The 15975-nt window shown below is 37.7% G+C and overlaps 1 pseudogene; it reads left to right on the top strand.

Annotated features, from left to right (window-relative positions):
- The first annotated feature begins 7057 nt into the window (after positions 1-7057).
- LOC118720119 lies at positions 7058-7510 on the top strand (annotated as a pseudogene).
- Positions 7511-15975: the final 8465 nt, after the last annotated feature.

Raw genomic sequence — 15975 nt, 5'->3', positions numbered from 1 at the left:
ACACCATGTGTGTTTTTCATGGATGTCTTGCTATTAGCATTACAATTAATTTTCTAAAGTACAAATTTTCTAGATGCAATTTACTTACAGGATATTTTTCCTTACATGATATTCTTCTACTTTTCCCCTTTTTTTGATTTAAATATTAGGAAACTTTTGAAAAATTTTTGAATTTGGATCTCAAAAGAACTATTGGCCCAGAAAGAAACTCACTACAGACTGATTCATATACCTTTCAGCATAAGCATTATTGCTTGTCTCATTTTTGATTCTTATAAGTATATTTCCATTAGGACATGATCTTATTCATCTAGGGGAAATGGTGAACAACATAGACTGATGAACAAGAACAGACCCAGAGATAAGGAGCCACGGGTCAGACTGTTGGACCTCAAAGGGAGGGTGGGGATAAAAGGGAGAGATCAACCAAAGGACTTGTGTGCATACATATGAGCCTAATCAGTGGTCAAGGACAATAGGGGGTGAGGGCATGAGTGGGGAAGGGTGGGGAATTGGAATGGAGGATTGAGGAGAAATATGTGATACCTGAATCAATAAAGAAATTTTTAAAAAATGATCATTCAGAGCCCTGTAAAAATCAAGTACTATTCTTGTATAAAATATTTATTTTGATTTATAAAAATTTGGCAATCAACTTTGATTTTCCCCATAAATTGTTTTTAATTCCCCTCCCCCAATGACATTGATTTTTTTCCCCCTTGTAAATCACTGCCTGCTTGCATTCATCATTTATGGAGGTTGACATTATACAGCTGACAAAAATGAAAATAAAATAAAAGAGCAATGGCACTTGCTATCATTTTAATTATTTCCATTTACTTTTTAAACATTGTTTTACTAATGAATATTTGGCAAGCAATAATATATTAGTCTCAGATACACAACATAGTCATTCAAAATGTATACATACCACAATGTGATCATTTGGAGAAAACAATGCTTTTGCTTTATGAAGCAAAAGTAATTTGCAATAAATTACTCAAAAAGGTGAAATTAAAATAATATATTTCAATAGTAAATGGGGAAACCTCACACAAGATTTGATGTTCTTTTCCCATCTCTCAATTTTACATTAATAAACATAGCAATAGCAAGCTAACTTTGCAAATTATTTTTAGTCTTTCTTGGCAATTGCTGCCCTCAATTAATCATTAAATAAATGGTGTTCTTCAGAACCAGACAAGTGTGCACACCCTTTTTAGTGTTCAAAGAATACCAATTGTATATAATTTTTTTTTCAGTTTTTTTCTGTTTCACTATAACTTACATTATAGCACACTAGGTCACAATTTGCATTAATAAGGTCACCTAAAAGAGCGACTTAAAAATATCATTAAATATAGAAGAGCAAAACTAATTTCACTATTTTATTCTAATTACTCTGACAAAGTTCTCACACATCATCCTATCTAATAAAAGAGTAATATGCAGATTAACCATCACTCCAACATACAATATGGCTGCCCCCATGTGGTCAAAGATCCTGCCTCCATGTGGACACAAGATGGCCACCACAAGATGGTCAGCAGGGGAGGGCAGTTGAGAGGGACCAGGCCTGCAAGGGAGGGCAGTTGAGAGGGACCAGGCCTGCAAGGGAGAGCAGTTGAAGGCGATCAACCCTGCAGGGGAGGGCGGTTAGGGGTGACCAGGCCAGCAGAGGAGGGAAGTTGGGGGCAAAGTGGCTGGCATGGGAGCAGTTAGGCATCAATCAGGCTGGCATGGGCGTGGTTAGGGGGTGATCAGGCTGGCAGGCAGAAGCGGTTAGGGGAAATCAGGAAGGCAGGCAAGTGAGCAGTTGGAAGCCAGCAGTCCTAGATTGTGAGAGGGATGTCTGACTGCCGGTTTAAGCCCAATCCCAGTAGGGCAGTTGGACATCCCTCGAGGTGTCCCAGATTGGAGAGGGTGCAGACTGGACTGAGGAACACCCCCCACCCTATGCACAAATTTCGTGCACCGGGCCTCTAGTACTTTATAAAACTATAACTACTTGAGATTATAAAATACTCAACACAATTTGACATTTTAAGTGGAAAATTGTGACAAGTATATGTTATACTAATTTGTAACATATTCATGCTTTTTGTCAGAAATTGTATTTCAAATAAACTTAATGAACTTTAGCAGCTAATGCTGTGCTATTCCATCCAAAAATATTCAAAATAAGTAGTCAGTATATATCAATACTTATGTTCAGAGATCTAATTAAATCATTTTCATATTGTTATTTGAATACTCCTTTGTCTTATAGAATACACACATACACACACAATTATTAACTGCCACATAGTATATAGCACATAAAATAAATAAATCATTGTTAGGTAAATTCACTTGGGTTATTTACTTAAAAACACTTCTCAATTGGATTATATATTACAAAATTAGAATGCTTTTATTAACTCTAGTGAAGCTGTTAAAGCCAAGAGTACTTGTTAAATATAAGATGAGCAATATCTCAAGTATATAGAGAATATTTACAATTATACTATAGTATATCAAAAGCCATATTTAAATGACTTGATATGGTAACCCAATCCTTAGCTAATACCTTATACCATACTTATTTAAATATGTCATAAAGATTTTTTTTGGGGGGGTTTGGTGACATTCCCCTATGAGTAGGTAACATAGGTATGAATTGACTTAAAGAACGAAATTCCATTTTTTTTTCTTAAAAGGAGATTGATATAACTAATATATTATAAATTTTACTTTGCAGAGAAAATATTGAATGAAATAAAAATGTGTATTAATTCTTGACAAATCAAAATGTGTCACACTCCAATCAGGCACACTCAAAAACACTTAAATGTATGCCATCTGATATTATCCTCTCACAAACAAGCCTACTGTATCCTAACCTAAATGGTGTTTCAGTCATGGATGAGACTTTTTTATTTCCTCCTTCCCTCCCAGATGATCAGCGATATTATAGCTCGCTTCAAAAGTTCTTGGAAATCAGATTAATAATAAACATCTGATCTTATTGTCTACATTAGTCAATAAATCCACAAAGACTTGTTCAGGTTGTTTTGAAGTGTACTTTATGGCTAATTAAAGAGGACATTAAAATTTAGGAGTCTCATTACTAAATATAATTGGATTTATTAAAATTGAATTCTGTAGCATGTAACACTAATGGACCCCTTATGTCAATGAAATTATTCTATTCCAGATTAGTTGTCACAAAAGGAATGTCATATCCTAGTATTAAATTGATACAGAACAGTGATAGGGTAGGCACAGGCTAATGTTATAAATGGATATAAGTAGACAATTGTCAAAATTTGTTAATTTACTGATGAGAACTAAAGTATTTCTCTTTCTACTGGTGAGCAGATAGTGCTCTGCTAATTAGCATCTTCTAAGTCTTTGAAGCATATCTAGGAACAGAGCTGGAATGAAGTGAGATGCTTTTCAGATCTATTTTTAATAGCTGGCAATATTTTGGAGTACATAAAAAATATAATTGGCTTTAGAGTAGTAGAGCATACAGAGATCTAGAACAGAAAAATAATCACTTGGAATCCAGGTAATCTAGATATTCAATCATTTAGATAATATTTTCTTATGTTCTAAGTTCATAAGAATGTGGGAATTTTTTAATAAGGCATAAATAAAATATAAATCTCTCATTATAATTCTTAAATAATAGGCATAAAAAAGCAGTCATAGCAGGCACAACAATATTGCTATGGGAAGATCAGTTTGACATGAAAGAGTACAAGATAGATGATGAATGATCTATGGCAGAAAGGCAATAGGGAGGACATTACAATAACCCAAGGATGAGTTTATAAAGGGCTGTACTAGGGTGGATAGCAAAAAGAATGAAGAAAATAATCTGAGTGATATTTAAGAGAAAAAAATGTAGATAACTCAGTGAGACATAGAAGAAAAGAAAATGAATCAGTTAAAATAACTTCAAATTGTCTAATCTGGAATATTGAAAAAGTGACAGATATAGTATAAACATAAAGTGAAAGTTAAAGAAATGTTTATTTCAGTTTCAGACATTTTGAATTGGAGATATCAGTGTAATATTCAGTTGGATATGTCTTGCATGGTACTGAAATGCATTTAAGAGTTCATATGTAAGTTTATTTGGGAATCATTTGCATTGAGCAAGAATTTAGACATAAGAAACCACAAGCAACAGTGGGCTGAGTATGGACTTTAGGGTACATACAATTAGGTGGTATAATGAGAAGATGTAAACAAAGATGTATCAAGATGGAGTGGCAAGAGAAATAGAAGTATGAGGAAAGTAAAATTCCATCATATTCAAGAAATGTATGTGTTCCTGGGAAAAATAGGAGTGGTTATAAGCATTAAGAAATACAGAAATGTTTATTGGATTTAAAAGACCACTAGTAATTTTTGAATGAATTGAGAGCAGAAGTCAGTCAGCTGGAACTTGATGGAGAATCCTAATATATAAAAAGCCAAGGGCCATCATGACTGAAACAACTGGACAAATGACCTAACACAGGCTGCATGGGGCAACAAGGCTGGCAGGGGGGTTAGTGAGGAATGACCAAACAACTGAACAGCTGGCTGTGTTGGGCAACCAGGCTGGCAGGGGGGGACAGTTGCAAGTGACCAGGCCAGCAGCAGAGCAGTTGAGGGTGACCTGCTGGCAGGAGGGGCATTTAGGGGTGACCAGGCTGGAAGAGGGTAGTAATTGGGGGCAACCAGGCTGGCTGGGGGTAGTAAGAGTCAACCAGACCAGCAGGGGGGCAGTTAGGGGCAACCAGGCCAGTGGGGAAGTGCAGTTGGGGGTGACTAGGCTGGAAGGGGCACAGTTGGGGGTGACTAGGCTTGCAGGGAGGCAGTTGGGGGTGACCAGGCCAGTGGGGAGGTGGCAGTTAGAGGCAACCAGGCTAGCATGCAGAGGCAGTGAGGAGTAATCAGGCCGGCGGGTGAGGGGGGCAGTAGGGAAGACCAGGCAGGCAGACAGGTAAGCAATTAGGAGCCAGAGGCCCAGGATTGTGAGAGGAATGACCTATTGCCTGTTTAGGCCCGATCCCCAGGATTGGGACTAAACTGGAAGTCAAACAACCCCTGAGAGGTCCTAGATTGGAGAGGGTGCAGGCTGAACTGAGGGTACACCCCCCCATGCACAAATTTTGTGCACAGGGCCTCTAGTTAATATATAAGGGCAAGAAGAGATAGGAAGTATTTGGCAGTGAAATGAAAGAGTGTTTGGATAAAAGGTAGAAGAATTAAAAATCATTTTGATCATTACGGTCAACACAAAATAAAGTCCATAGAATAAACAATTATATTTCTTTGTTAGACCACTGTTAGAAGGCAAGAAGTCAGTAATTTTCATTATAGTGAGGTTGTTTTTTTTGGAGGGGGGGTGGGAGTTAAAATTACTTATCTCTTATCTCAGGTACACTGCTAAAAATAATATTCCACATTTTCTTTGAGTAATACTTCAGAGAATGTGGTTTCATGTTAAGAGGACAAAATAGAAATTATTGAATGAATGAGCAAAGGGAAGAAAAAAAAGCACCGCATAAAATATTTATAGAATATATATATATATATATATATATATATATATATATATATATATATATTCAAAATAAAGTAAATGATGCAATACAAATATATATATATATATATATATATATATATATATATATTCTATATTATTCAAAATAAGGTAAATGGTGTAATACAAAAATGCACACACACACACACACTAGTAGAATCTGATAAGCCAATTCCTCATAAATCAGAACACTGAATATCAACCTATGTCTGATTTTTCCTTTTTTTAGTTGAACTAATTTTATATTAATAAGCAATTTTTAAATCAAATTTTACTAAAAGTTTAACACCCAATTTTAGAGCTAAAGATTCTTCATCTATCATTTTTAAGCATCGGAGAGTCTGGCTTTATCATCTAATTTACTAGTGAGAAAACAGAGGCTGATAAGTTAAGTACCTTCCTCAGAGTGCCACAGTGAGTCAGGGAGAAAATCATGGCTCATACCCTAATTATGTGCCTTCTACTGCGGCAAGATCATGCAGTCCTTTCAACAATTCTGTGCAATCTTATTTCAATCTCATTAGCAAGCACTGTGCATAATTTGGTATCAGGATTAGCAAATTTGGACTATTTCTCATATTAGTATTCAGAAATGTGATTAATCTACCTGAATTGAGGTAATGTTTTCTTCAAATAAAATTATTTAAAACATTTTAAAATAGAGGGGTTTCCTTCTTCTCTATCTAATGTGACATCTAAAATATGAAGAACTTAAGTCTAATTCAGACTGCAATGGATAAATCAAAATTTGCTATTCTAAACAAGGTATTCAAAGAACCATTTTCTTAATGAATATCCATTATTTTAAATAAAGTTACCTAGCATAAATATATTAGATCAAATTGAAATTAATAAATAAGAAGTTTTCTGTAATTTTAGTTCATTTTTTATTTGGTTAGGAGTAGGTATAATGCAAAGTAGATCACCATGGAAACAGAGGCCTTGTCAGACAGGTACATATTCATAGCTGAAGTGGTTGGTAATTAGTTCTACTTCTGCTGATACAAAAAACAAACAAATATTAAACAACAACAATATCCTCACAAGACTAACATTTTCCAAGTATCACCCAAGATGGCCTTTATCCTGATGCACTTCAACTCCCATTCCTATGCCTAATACCCTAGGGCCTCCTATGTTCTATTTTATACAAGCATGCCATATCCTTTCTACTCCCATGAACACCTGAATTTCTGCTTCCATGCCATTATTTACTCTTTCTACTCATCAGGGATGTTATTGCTACATCCCCAATTATAATTATTATTCAATGTTCATATAAATTCCCATCTGCCTTAAGAAATGCTTTAAATACACTTGAATTTAGTAACGTCTCTCTCCTCTAAATTTATATTGTTTCATTCCACACTTCATTTAACAGCATTCTCTCTCTCTCAAAAGTCAGTAATAAAGAAAAAGAATGACACCTGCTTTTTCCTCTGCCTGCTCTTTTTGTTTTTGGGAGCTGCCTCCATGACTGCCCACCTTCAATGGTTGGTCTATGGAACTGCTTCAACTTCCTGATCAAGAAGAACAAGCAGACATACATCACTGAACCCAATCACCTGAAGTCCAGCAACTCCTTCTGCTACAATGAGCTGATTCACTGCAACAAGGTAGGTGTGGAGTCTGCAGCCAACAGCAGAGGTGTGGTGGTCATCATGAAGCAGATACCCTGCCAGCAAAAGCTGGCCACTCCTCCTGTGTGTGGACCACCATCAGTAAGAACACCCAGGCCACCCTCAGCAGAATCAGCATATCCTCAAGAACAGTACAGCCTGGATCCATACATGGCTGCCATCTTTAGAGCCAGCACCATACCGCACAGCCAGAAGTCCAGGATGGTTAAGAGGAAGCTGGCCCACCCCACCAAGAGTTCCTGAGCACCCTAACCCTCAAAATAATAAAGGTGTTAGCAAACTTTCCCAAAGAGAAAGTAATAATAATGATAATAATGATAATAATAATAATAAATAATGAATGCCACTTATCATTGAAAAATGGAAAATTTCTAACCGTATGTGCCATTTTTCTCATTTCTGACCTCTTGATGGAAATGTTATTATAATTCTACCATTGCAGATTCATGGAATTTAATAACCACTTCCAGAAATTGTGATGAAGAGAATTATCACTGGCTTCTCCTGGAAGTAAGTAGTCAAAAAGTCCTAGCTCACTTTGGGTGGATGAGGTGGAATGGAGGAGTGAGATGGGGTAGGGGATTCCTTAGGAGTTTATACCCCCTTATCCACTAGTCAAAAATTAAATTTAAGAAATTTAAGAACACATTTTCATTGTGGAGCCTATTCTCCTTCATGCCCTTTTTCTGCTTTGTGTAGAGTCCAAACCATTGGCTAAATCCTTGAACATGTACAATCACAAATATCACATTCAGATAAAATAAGAAAATAAATGTTTCATACATTCAGGGGAAAAATAAAGAAGTAAAAAAGCTCCTACAGTGCTATAGTGAACACCAATCCAAAGCTTGACCAAAAAAAAGTCACATGGAAAAATATGGCCTCTTTCTCTTTTTAAAAAAATATAATTTATTGATTTTTACAAAGAGGAAGAGAGAGGGATAGAGAGTTAGAAACATCAATGAGAGAGAAACATCAAACCGCAACCCAGGTACTTTGACTGGATTCGAACCTGGGGCCCTTCTTCAGTCTGAGGCCCAGTGCTCTATCCACTGAGCCAAACCTGTTAGGGCAATGATATGATCTCTTTGTAAATAGGAGAGAACTGTCTAAGCAATGTTTCCATACCTTATGAGTTCTCACTTGTGTGTGGATAAAGCAAAGGAATCAAGCATGAGGCCTGTATCTGGTCCACTTGCTCTCCCTTTCCCTGCTTCCTCCCCAATCTATAGATCTGTAAATAAGCAGAACCATTGATAGAAGTTGAGATAGGGTTCTATGGCTCATTTATGTCTCTGTGTGTATATGATTTTGCCATATACAGAAACCCCTCATAGTTACTAAGGGAGCAAAACATATTCTACCTTCCAAAAAGCAGAAGAATCTGCCCCACTATGTACGAAAATAACCTTTTGCCAAGAAACTCTTCAGGAAGCCTACCCTTTGTTTACTGTGTTATTGATTTGTTATTCAAATTTGCTATTGATATGTCATTCAGAGAAGAAATTGAACAACATCGATGCATTCATATTGAGAAATACTGGTAGTGTGTTAGCCTCTAAGGATACTTTGTTGAATGAAACAGAGAAGAAAAGAAAAAAAAAAAAAACACAAAAAAAAACCCCACCAAAAAAAAATCTGCACTTCTATAATGTAGTGTCTAGGGCAGACAGACAGATTATCACATGAATAGGCACAGTTAAGAACCACATGAGTGCTGCCTAAAGTGAGAATTTGTTTTATTAAAGTTTACAGAGAACCTAATTTCCATTGAAAAATCCAGAAAAGCCTCTCTGAAAAGTCCTCAAGTCCAGCATGTCCTCAATTATGAGAAGGCAGGCATAGAAATGGCAAAAGCCCTGAGGTAAGAACTTGGGTGTTTGAGGAAACAACAGAAAGAAAAGTGGGTAGCATAGGGAGGGTGTTCAGAGAGCAGTGGAATGCAGAGTTTGTAGAGGAAGGCAGAGGTTGGCTCCCAAAGGATTCACATGCATGTTATTTTAGGTATAATGGGAAATCCTGGGGAAAAGTTTTGGAAGGAGATATGATCCAGTTGAAATTTTTAGGGTATGACCCTGCAATTTACACAGAATACATCTGTTGGGGAGGAGAAATGCATCCTCCCTCCCTTCTTGTTTCTTATGGCTGGTCAAATAATTAAAATGACATATGGCAGATTAATACCAGAAAATAAATTTAATATGTGCACATAGAAAATTCAATTATGATTCTGCATCCATTCACTTATCAATCCATACTGACTGGTAGAATTTCCTCAGGGCAAACTGAGAATTAGTTGGCTGCCTCTGCAGCTTGTATTTCATCTTGAGTCAAGTGACTGACTCCTCTGAAAAGTATGATTTAGTAAATTCTCATTTTCTGTGGGAGCTGCTTTTTTGGAGTGTTGTAGAAAATCTACTGGAAATTATAAAATCCATCTAGCAAAGTTTCAAGTTATGTACTAGGAATTCAACAATCAGGAAGACTGTGTCCCTGATGGTGGTATAGGTCATCTCAAAGTCCACAGATAACCTCATTCTTAGCTACTTATATGAAGGAAAATTGGCTACTGCAGACAGTGGTCCAGATATATAAGCCCAGAAGAAAACATGCATTGAATCCCAAATTCTGACAACAAGCTAAGCCAAGTTAAGTTTTGTTTTTGTTTTTTTACTCATTCTTCACTGAGCCATCATTTGAACCCTATGAAGAAAATTGAGAATATTAATTACAGGTTAAGATAGTAGCATCTTCTTCCTGTTTCCTTTCATGTCAAAACAGACACTGTATGTAAATCTATCCCTTCCTATAGTGTTTCAATATGCATTATCTCACTTTATCTTCAGAGCGACATCACCAGCAATAAATTCTATGGGGATTTAATTTTGCTTGGTGGTTTCAGTTCCAGGAAGGCTTCAAACAGAAGGTGGAATTTGAGTTGGCCCTTGTGGGTGGAGGCATGAAATGTGCTTTGCAGTGAGAAGATTGCCTCTCTCTACATCTAAGGGGTGTTGTCCCAAACACAGTGCTGTGGATGCCAATGCAAGTGCATGGACCATGCCTCCCTCTTCCTGCCCTTGTTCACTATGGATGTGCCATGGCCTTTCCTCTGACTACAACAGCCCTGTCCCCAGGCCTCTTTCCATAGGGAACAAGGCAGAGGGTTATGTGGGGCACTGCCTAGACTGGGAGGCCAGAGACTTAAAATTCCAACCCTAATTTGCCATAGCTGTATGAAATTTGACTCTTTTATTCATTAAAAGAAGGAAAGTGGTTGACAAGATGATCTCTTAGGTGACATCTTTTAGTGTAGGACTGCTTACAGAGATAAAGACAGGATTAGAGAAGGATATTGAGGCACCCAGGGACCTGTAATAACAGAAGCCTGTACCACACCTGAGGGGAAAAGCATTCTGACAGCTGGATGAGAGGGAGCCTTGCAGGAAGGGTCACCAGCTGAAGCTGTGCCTGTGGAGGGGACAGCCACTGCCATAACTGCCCTAGTCAGGAAGAGGAGAGAGGAATGAATTCCATGGCCTTGCTCCCTTCCTGTCCTCCAAGCTCCCACTAACACCTCCCACTGGCCAAACCCAACAGAAGCCAGAGTACAGAGAGCCTGGGTGATGCATATGGCAGGGCTCAACCTCCCTGGGCACAGAGCAGAATGACTTTCAGTGGGTCGAGGGCAGACGGAACATATCCTTCAGAGATCATAATTTGGTTGTTATTTTCATAAAAGTGGTAAATTCTAACTGCCATTTATTTGATTATTTGTTCATTTAATTAGCCTTTATTTTTATCTCTATTCAAAAACATTCTGTGGTAATCAACCCTCGGATAGAGTATCCATTTTGCAAATCAGCCAGTTGAAATGCATTGTGTCTTTAAACCTGTGTTTTCAAAATTTAACACATGTTATTGGATGGCTTTTCTGTGCTAGTCCTCCCAAGGGATCTACATGGTGTAATAGGACAAGTGGTTCCATCTGTAGTCAGAGATGGGGACACAATTGACATTCATATTTTCAAGCTATGAAGAGCAGAGTAGCTGACAAACTGGAAGGCAGGGAATCAACAAAAGTGCAATCCACAAATGTGAATTTGGAGAAGCTGTACAGCAAGGACAGTGTGAAGTGAGGAACAACAAGGGACTTGTCATGAAGTTATGGTGGAGAATGAGGTTGGATTGATAAACCTCAGGTCCCTGTTCTAGTCCTCATTCCTCACAAAAGACTATCTGCCTCACAATGCTGTGGAGAAACTGTCTGCCTCACAATGCTGAGGACGCATGCAAGGACACCACAATTGGGAAGGAGAGGCAGATTTTATACCTCTGCCTCAGGGGAGCCAGGACAATAAGGCACTTGACTCTCAAGGGACAATGGGAAAGAATATCAGGGAAAGAGAGAAGCTTTGACAGGATGAGTCTCCTGAAACTCCACTGGGCCCAGCTATTCCATGGCCCTGTAACTCACAGGGACACAGCTCAGCAGGGTTGTGTCTGAAACTGAGCCCAGAGGAGCAAACACATGTCTGTTCACCCTCATCTCTGAGTCAGCCACCTGTTGGTTTTCATAATCCCGTGCTTTCCAGTGTCCTTGAATCTACCTCACTCATGTTATTTTGTGATGAGCATCTTCCGTCTCCTTTCAGGACACATTTGAGTATAAACAAACAGGAGGTCTGTGAGCATCCCTTAAACTCATGTGCTTTAGTGTCACCTCATGTAGTTTGTGTAAAGCGACCACGTGAGGCTTGGGCAACTTGCCCCTCCAATGGCATGTGCTCATCTCAGGGTTCCACTGTGAGGTGAAATTAGGAAACAAAGCAACACAGGAGAACCTTGTGCTTACCTGGGATTGGCTGTGCATGCTTGCATGCCTGTGTATCTAAAGGAGAATTGAAGAGCTTTGAACTTTAGGTACATTATTATGTGGAGTCCTTCCAGATTATGATTAACCATATAATTGGGGGGTTTCAGATGGAGTCACCCCATGATCCACCTCAGTAGTATTGTTGCAGAGAACCAGAATAAATCAAGCAATGCTCAGAGAGTTTGGAGTCACACTTCTTTATGTGTGGGTCCAAAGGAAAATGTCTCACAAATTCTGAGCCCCAACATGGAGGAATTTTCACTATTTATATGTTTTTACCTTCTTTTTCTCCCAAATGTGGGGTGTTTTGGCCCCTTTTGCAAGTTCTCAAAAGCCCATATGTGCTGGGGCCTTGAGACCTCAACCAAAGTCCTGGCCTAGTGCCAGCACTGAGAATTTTGTCTGGGAAGGTTTAATGGCCTCTTTGAAGTTGGAGTGGTCTTATTTTCCTTATTATTTAAGCAAGCAAGCATTTACAGAAGCCAAATAGCACGGTTAAAATTTCAAACAGCAGTTTTTATATAAGATGGATGCTTCAGAATGTGGATTATTTGAGCTAAAGGCAACTGCAACACTGCAGCTCAAGAAAATCTTCTGCTTTCCCCTTAACTATCTAGAAGAATTTAAATTAGGAACCATCCCAATATAAAAGATATTACCAGAAATGACTTTTTACCTATTTATATGGTAGGGCAAACTAATAATTACTGAGCATGTGCTCTCTCTGCAATTACCTTCTGAAACCCCAAGATGCATTATCTCATCTTTAGCTCAGAATGTCATCTATACCTCAAATTTTCCTTTCTGTCTCTGAATCTTTCATGTGTGTGGGCTCTCTTACCATGTCATATATATGGGGTTCCTGTGTGAATAAAATTAAATTAGATTTTCTTTTTTTCCATTTTATTTATTTATTTATTTATTTATTTATTTATTTTCCCATTGATTTTTATTTTTATTTTATTTTTTATTTTTTATATTAAATTATTATCTGTGTACATATTTTAACATTGCCCCCCCATATATACCCCCCTCCCCAGAGTTTTGTGTCCATTGGTTGTACTTATATGCATGTATACAAGTCCTTCAGTTGATCTCTTATCTCCCCAGATCTCCCTACTCTCCCCGCTGTAATTTTACAGTCTGCTTATTGCTATACTGTCTTTATATCTGACTTTTGGTTTGTCAGTTTATAATGTTCTTTAATATCCATAAATGAGTGAGGCCATGTGGTATTTCTCTTTCATTGACTGGCTTATTTCACTCAGCATAATGTTCTCTAGTTCTATCCAGGTTGCTGCAAATGATGAGAATTCCTTCTTTTTTATGGCAGCATAGTATTCCATTGTGTAGATGTACCATTGTTTTTGGATCCAATCAACTGCAGACGGGCACCTAGGCTGTTTCCAGATTCTAGCTATTGTAGATTGTGCTGCTATGAACATAGGGGTGCATATATCCTTTCTGATTGGTGTTTCTAGTTTCTTGTGATATATTCCTAGGAGTGGGATTACTGGGTCAAATGGGAGTTCCATTTTCAGTTTTTTGAGGAAACTCCACACTGTACTCCACAGTGGTTGCACCAGTCTGCATTCCCACCAGCAGTGCAAGAGGGTTCCTTTTTCTCCGCAACCTCACCAACACTTGTCATTTGTTGATTTGTTGATGTTGGCCATTCTGACAGGTGTGAGATGGTACCGCATTGTTGTTTTGATTTGCATCTCTCGGATAATTAGTGACTTTGAGCATGTTTTCATGTGCCTTTTGGCCTTCCTTCTGTCTTCTTTTGAAAATATTCTATTTAGGTCCATTGCCCATTTTTTAATTGGATCATTCATCTTCCCTTTCTTTAGTTGTATAAGCTGTTTGTAGATGTTGGAGATTAAACCTTTATCAGTGGTAACATTTGCAAATATGTTCTCCCACACAGTGGGCTTTCTTGTTGTTTTGTTGATGGTTTCTTTTGCTGTAAAAAAGCTTTTTATTTTGAAGTAGTCCCATTTGTTTATTTTCTCTTTAACTTCCATTGCCCTAGGGGCAGTATCAGTGAAGAAGTTCTTTTGGCATATGTCTGAGATTTTGCTGCCTGTGGATGCTTCTAGTATTTTTATGGTTTCCCGTCTGATGTTTAAGTCCTTTATCCATTTTGAGTTTATTTTTGTGTATGGTGTAAGTTGGTGATCTAGTTTCATTCTTTTGCATGTATCTGTCCAATTTTCCCAACACCATTTATTGAAGAGACTGTCTTGACTCCATTGTATATTCGTGCCTCCTTTGTCAAATATTAATTGAGCACAGTGATTTGGGTTGATATCTGGGTTCTCGATTCTATTCCATTGATCTATATGACTGTTCTTGTGCCAGTACCAGGCTGTTTTGAGAACAGTGGCTTTGTAATACAGTTTGAAGTCTGGTATTGAGATCCCTCCTACTTTACTCTTCTTTCTCAGGATTGCTGTGGCTATTCGGGGTCTTTTATTGTTCCAAATGAACTTTTGGAGAGTTCTTTCTAGGTCAGTGAAATATGCCATTGGTATTTTAATGGGGAGTGCATTGAACCTATAGATTGCTTTAGGAAGTATGGACATTTTGATGATGTTGATTCTACCAATCCATGAACATGGTATGTTCTTCCATCTCCTTACATCTTCCTCTATCTCTTTTTTCAGTGTCGTGTAGTTTTCAGTGTATAGGTCCTTTACTTCCTTAGTTAAGTTTATTCCTAGATATCTTAATTTTTTTTAGTGTGATGGTAAATGGAATTGCTTTTTTAGTCTCTGTTTCTATAAATTCACTGTTGGTGTATAGAAATGCCATAGATTTCTTGGTGTTAATTTTGTATCCTGCTACATTGCCAAATTCATTTATTAAGCCAATTAGTATTTTAATGGAGTCTTTTGGGTTTTTTATATACAATATCATGTCGTCTGCAAATAAGGATAACTTTACTTCTTCTTTTCCAATTTGGATGCCTTTTATTTCCTCCTCTTGTCTAATTGCAATGGCTAGTACTTCCAGTACTATGTCAAAGAGGAGTGACGAGAGTGGGCATCCCTGTCTTGTTCCTGTTCTTAGAGGGAATGGTTTTAGTTTTTGCCCATTGAGTATGATGTTGGCTGTGGGCTTATCATATATAGCTTTTATTATGTTGAGGTATGATCCTTGTACTCCCACCTTGTTGAGAGTTTTTATCAGGAAAGGGTGTTGGATTTTATCAAATGCTTTTTCTGCATCAATTGATATGACTATATGATTTTTATCTTTCAATTTGTTTATGTGATGTATCACGTTTATTGATTTGCAGATATTGTACCAACCTTGCATTCCTGGAATAAATCCTACTTGGTCATGGTGTATGATCTTTGTGATGCTCTGCTGTAGCCGATTTGCTAGGATTTTGTTGAGGATTTTGGCATCTATGTTCATGAGGGATATTGGCCTGTAATTCTCTTTCATTGAGTTGTCTTTATCTGGTTTTGGTATTAGGGTGATGCTGGCTTCATAGAAGGAGTTTGGAAGTGTTCCTTCCTCTTGAATTTTTTGGAAAAGTCTGAGAGGATAGGTTTTAGTTCTTCCTTGAATGTTTGATAAAACTCTCCTGTGAAGCCATCTGGCCCTGCACTTTTGTTTGCTGGAAGCTTTTTGATGACTGTTTCAATTTCTTCCCAAGTCACTGGTCTATTAAGATTTTTAGATTCTTCCAGATTTAGTTTTGGAAGGTTGTATTTTTCTAGGAATATGTCCATTTCCTCCAGGTTGTTCAGTTTGTTGGAATAGAGTTGTTCGTAGTATTTTGTTACAATCCTTTGTATTTCGGCGGGGTCTGTTGTTATTGTACCTCTTTTGTTTCTGATTTTGTTTATTTGGGTCCTCTCTCT

Source organism: Pipistrellus kuhlii, unplaced genomic scaffold (genome assembly GCF_014108245.1).
Source record: "Pipistrellus kuhlii isolate mPipKuh1 unplaced genomic scaffold, mPipKuh1.p scaffold_m20_p_16, whole genome shotgun sequence".
Taxonomy (NCBI): Eukaryota; Metazoa; Chordata; class Mammalia; order Chiroptera; family Vespertilionidae; genus Pipistrellus; species Pipistrellus kuhlii.
Note: the sequence above shows the minus strand (reverse complement) of the source record. Positions and strands in the feature narration are given on the sequence as shown.